The sequence below is a fragment of the Mus pahari genome, chromosome 10 (genome assembly GCF_900095145.1).
Source record: "Mus pahari chromosome 10, PAHARI_EIJ_v1.1, whole genome shotgun sequence".
Lineage (NCBI taxonomy): Eukaryota > Metazoa > Chordata > Mammalia > Rodentia > Muridae > Mus > Mus pahari.
The window spans coordinates 95,580,275-95,585,286 of NC_034599.1; positions in this window are offsets into that span (position 1 = coordinate 95,580,275).

A 5,012-nucleotide genomic window follows, 5' to 3' on the forward strand; every position below is an offset into this window, starting at 1 on the left:
CAGATGAATGGATGGGTGGATGGATGGGTGGATGGATGGATGGGTGGATGGATGGACAGATGGAGGGGTGGTTGAGTGGATGAATGGATGGATGGACAGATAGAGGGGTGGTTGAGTGGATGGATAGATGGATGAATGGATGGATGGATGGGTAGATGGATGGGTGGATGGACAGACAGATGAATGGATGGGTGGATGGATGGGTGGATGGGTGGATGGATGGAGGGGTGGTTGAGTAGATGGATAGATGGATGAATGGATGGATGGATGGATGGATGGATGGATGGATGGATGGACGGACAGGTGGATAAATGGACAGATGAATGGATGGGTGGATGGATGGGTGAATGGATGGACAGATGGAGGGGTAGTTGAGTGGATGAATGGATGGATGGACAGATAGAGGGGTGGTTGAGTGGATGGATAGATGGATGGATGGATGGATGGATGGATGGATGGATGGATGGATGGATGGACAGACAGACAGACAGGTGGATAAATGGACAGATGAATGGATGGATGGATGGATGGATGGATGGATGGATGGATGATGGCAGGCAGATGAATGGGTGGGTATGGCAGGTAGATGATAGCAGATGGATGGTGGGTGCATGCATGAGTGGTCTGTGGGCTCTTTTCTTCCCTCCACCCCACCAAGCACACCCAGCAAAACCCCCTCTTCCACTTCCTCTTCTTTATGCCTTTGTCTCAGGTCTATCCATCTGTCTCAGCTCTGTGTCACTCCGCCTTCCTCTGAACAACTGAAGAATCTCTAACTGGCCACCCGGTTCCTGTCCTCTGTAACCCTGCTCTGTGCTGCCGCCAGCTTAATCTTTCCTAAGCTAATCTTGGTCTTATCTCTTCACAGTGTTTCAACCCACCGGCTCCTCACTGTCTCCTGAAGAAAGACAGGCCACTCTGGCGAGGCTTCCAGATTCCAGTACAGGATTCCCAGAACTGTATTCTCATCCCAGTTTTTGCTAGGCATTCTCTTGGCCTGCAACGTTTGACTCCTCAGTGCCTCCGTACCTCAGCCCATCCCACATTCACCCACCTATTCAGGAAATGTTTACTGGGTATTTATGATGCACCAGGCACACTGTGGAGCAGACCGGGAACATGATGGACAGGAAACTTATCACATAGTAGAGGAATGACGATAAAGAAGTGGGCAACGGTGTGCTAGGTTGCCAGAGGACTTGAGGACAACAGAACACGGAAGCTGCTATGCTGGGCAGGACAGAAACAGCATTGGTTTGTTGAGCACCATGTACAGTGTTTACTTTCATAACCAAAATGAAGTGAGTTGAATTTACTGCCTTCTCTTTCTACTACACCCATCGAGGAGCCTTTTTTTGCTGTCCCTCTGGTCCATCTCTTCTAGCCACATCTCCATGTGTGCTCTGTCCCTCTCCCTGATCTGGCTGCAGATAAAACTGGATGCTATCCACCTGTGAAATGTCACACCTTGGAGGTTCCTTGGAGCACACACAAGTAGAGTACAGACAGCCAAAAAGAACCCTGCTGGGTCTTTCAACCGCCAACTGAGCTCTCTGAAAACACCAGTCTCCTGGTCTCACCCCTGCTGAGTTTAGATCAGTGGAGAACTGGGGGAACCAGACCCCCCAGTGTGGTCGGGATAGCCCTGCCTCCCTTTACTTAGAGCTTCCTCTAGAGACAGCTTGGAGGTGATACACCCTCAGGCTCCCAATCTCATCTCTTCTAATTTGTTTCATGTGGTGCCCGAACTGGAAATGTCTTCCTATTAGAAGGAAAGAGTCTATATACTTCCTGGAAGGAGGAAGGCAGAGACAGGTAATTGACGGCTGGATTGCCAGGGGTGGCAGTGTCCACCCGAGGACTATGACAACAGCCTCTGTGACTTCTGGAACTTGCTGATGCTTTCAGGGAGAAGAACCTCAGTTTGGGGCTGCCTGCCTGTTAACTTTTCCTTATAACTGAAGAAACGGACTTTTCCTGAACACGATAATCAAATCACTGTTGTTGGATTTTGGGGGGAGACTTTGGGAGTGGGGTGGGTTTTTGTTTTGGGGGGGTTTGTTGTTGCTGCTTTGTTTTTAGTTTTGAGGTTTTCGTTGTACTATTTTGTTTTGTCCTGTGGAGTGTATTGATCTTTCTCATGCAATGAATGAGTTGTACCCCAAATACCTCAAGCAGCACGGCTGGTTCGAGCCAACAAGCCTGGGGACATGTCTTACCCCACCGCACACCTTCCTTGGCTATGTTTTCCTTCTCTGATGTCAAATGCTCAGTTGTTCTCTTGATTAATCACTGAGCTATTTGATATCACTAAATCACTCCTTCAGAGTGACAGATGTGCACTACCAAGGCCAGCAGCCGAGGGCTCGCAGACACCCAAGCAGGGACCGAACCCTTTCCCTGAGACTCCGAGGCCCCTCTGGATGAAAGGCTTGGAGGAAGCCCACCACTTCACTGCTTACAAGGAATCAGTCTGAGGTCTCCCGGTTGTAAAGTGTTGCTGGTGAAAGCAATTGTGGCATTTTCATCTCAAGGCTACCTGGTTAGAAAGTTCTCCATCTGCCCACAACTTAACACACTTTTTATTATATACTCAACCCGTGCCTTCATTCTACCTGTTAGCCTACAACCTGGAGAGAGACCGCTTGTGCGCTTGTATGTGAGAATTTCCTTTTAAAATATATTCTCCCCATAAAGCAATGCGTTTGTTACCTTTGTGACTTTGCAGAGTCTTAAGCTGTAAGACATATTCTTCATTAATTCTTTGCTGAGGTGTATGTGGACTCTTTTAAGATTCATTTGAGTGGATGATAGTCAATGAGATACTTCCGTTACCTCTTTGTTCTTTCTGCGTTCACTCAGCAGCAGTTCTTTGCCAGTTTCTTGTAGAGTTCTGGGGAGAGCCTGTGATGTCTGTAATCTAGTCCCTTTCTGAAGGATTTCTACCATCGGTCAACTTCCTGGGCACAAAGGTAAAGGACCGAAGCGTGTCCTCACTCTTGCTCTCCACAGTGGCCTCTGGACAGGGGCTTTCAAGGAGCTTCTTCTTCTGGCAAATTTCCCAGAAGATGCAGATGCAGATGAAGATTTATATAACAAGGTGGCAAACAGTGACAGGCAACCTCATTGCCAGGGTATGAAAGGAACTGACCCCACTTTCAAGGTAGATGAAGTAGGATGGAGGAAAGAAGTGATCAAGCATGCGTATGCCATATGCCTAATTCTCTTCCTTAAAAGCCAGGTTTTAAGGGTGTGTGTGTGTGTGTGTGTGTGTGTGTGTGTGTGTGTGTGTGTTCTTCGAGAATTTCATGCAATGTGTTTTGATCATTATGATTCCTCCCCTATTTCTTTCCAGACCTAATCTCCCCTTCCCTACCCACCCAACTTTGTGTCATTTATTTATTTATTGTTTTGTTTAAACCATCAATCAATTTGTTACTTTTTAACACATCAAGCTCAATGTGTGCTACCCATAGAATCTCGTAGATGTGACCTTCAAATGGAACATGGTCGACTCATCAAGGGTTACAGGCTCCTAGAGAACTGGCTCCCCTCCTCTCAGCAGCTGTTTAATTGTCAATAACTCTTCAGCTCACCTCCCTTCCCCATCCTCGGACTTCGGTCTGGCTTGCGCACGCGGAGGTCTTGAGCGGGCTATCATAACTCCTGTGATTCCGCGTGTGCAGTTGCTTTGTTGTGTCCAGAAGACGTTGCTTCCTTCTGGTCATCCACCAACCCACTGGTGTAGCGGTGTTGCAGGCATCATGGGTGTAACCAACAACTTTCCGATGGAACCCGTGCTATTTTTAATAAGGTTATTTGTTTCTCTGGAGTCTAACTTCTTGAATTCTTTGTATATATTGGATATTAGCCCTCTCTTGGATGTAGGATTGGTAAAGATCGTTTCCCAATCTGTTGGTTGCTGTTCTGTCCTATTGACTGTGTCCTTTGCCTTACAGAAGCTTTGCAATTTTATGAGGTCCCATTTGTCAATTATTGATCTTAGAGCATAAGCTATTGATGTTCTGTTCGGGAAATTTTCCCCTGTGTCCATGTGCTTGAGGCTCTTCCCCACTTTCTTTTCTATTAGTTTCAATGTATCTGGTTTTATGTGGAGCTTCTTGATCCACTTTGATTGAGCTTTGTACAAGAAGATAAGGATGGATAGATGTGCATTCGTCTCCATGCTGACCTCCAGCTGAACCAGCACCATTTGTTGAAAATGCTGTCTTTTTTTCTTTATTTCTTCCTTGACCAAGTTATCATTGAGTAGAGTGTTGTTTAGCTTCCACATGTATTTGGGCTTTCTATTGTTTATGTTGTTATTGAAGGCCAACCTTAGTCCATGGTGATCTGATAGGATGCATGGGATTATTTCAATCTTCTTGTATCTGTTGAGGCCTGTTTTGTGACCGATTATATGGTCAGTTTTGGAGAAGGTACCATGAGGTGCTGAGAAGAATGTATATTATTTTGTTTTAGGATAAAATGTTCTATACATATCTGTTAAATCCATTTGGTTTATAACTTCTGTTAGTTTCACTGTGTCTCTGTTTAGTTTCTGTTTCCATGATCTGTCCATTGCTGAGAGTAGGATATTGAGTCTCCCACTATTATTGTGTGTGGTGCAACATGTGCTTTGAGCTTTAATAATGTTTCTTTTATGAATGTGGGTGCCCTTGCATTAAGAGCATAGATGTTCAGAANNGAGAGTTCTTCTTGGTAGATTTTTGCTTTGATGAGTATGAAGTGTCCTTATCTTTTTTGATAACTTTAGGTTGAAAGTCTATTTTATTCGATATTAGAATGGCTACTCCAGCTTGTTTCTTGGGACCATTTGTTTGGAGAATTGTTTTCCAGCCTTCTACTCTGAGGTAGTATCTGTCTTTGTCACTGAGGTAGGTTTCCTCTATGCAGCAAAATGTTGGGTCTTATTTATGTATCCAGTCTGTTAGTCCATATCTTTTTATTAGGGAATTTTGTCCATTGATATTAGAAGATATTAAGGAAAA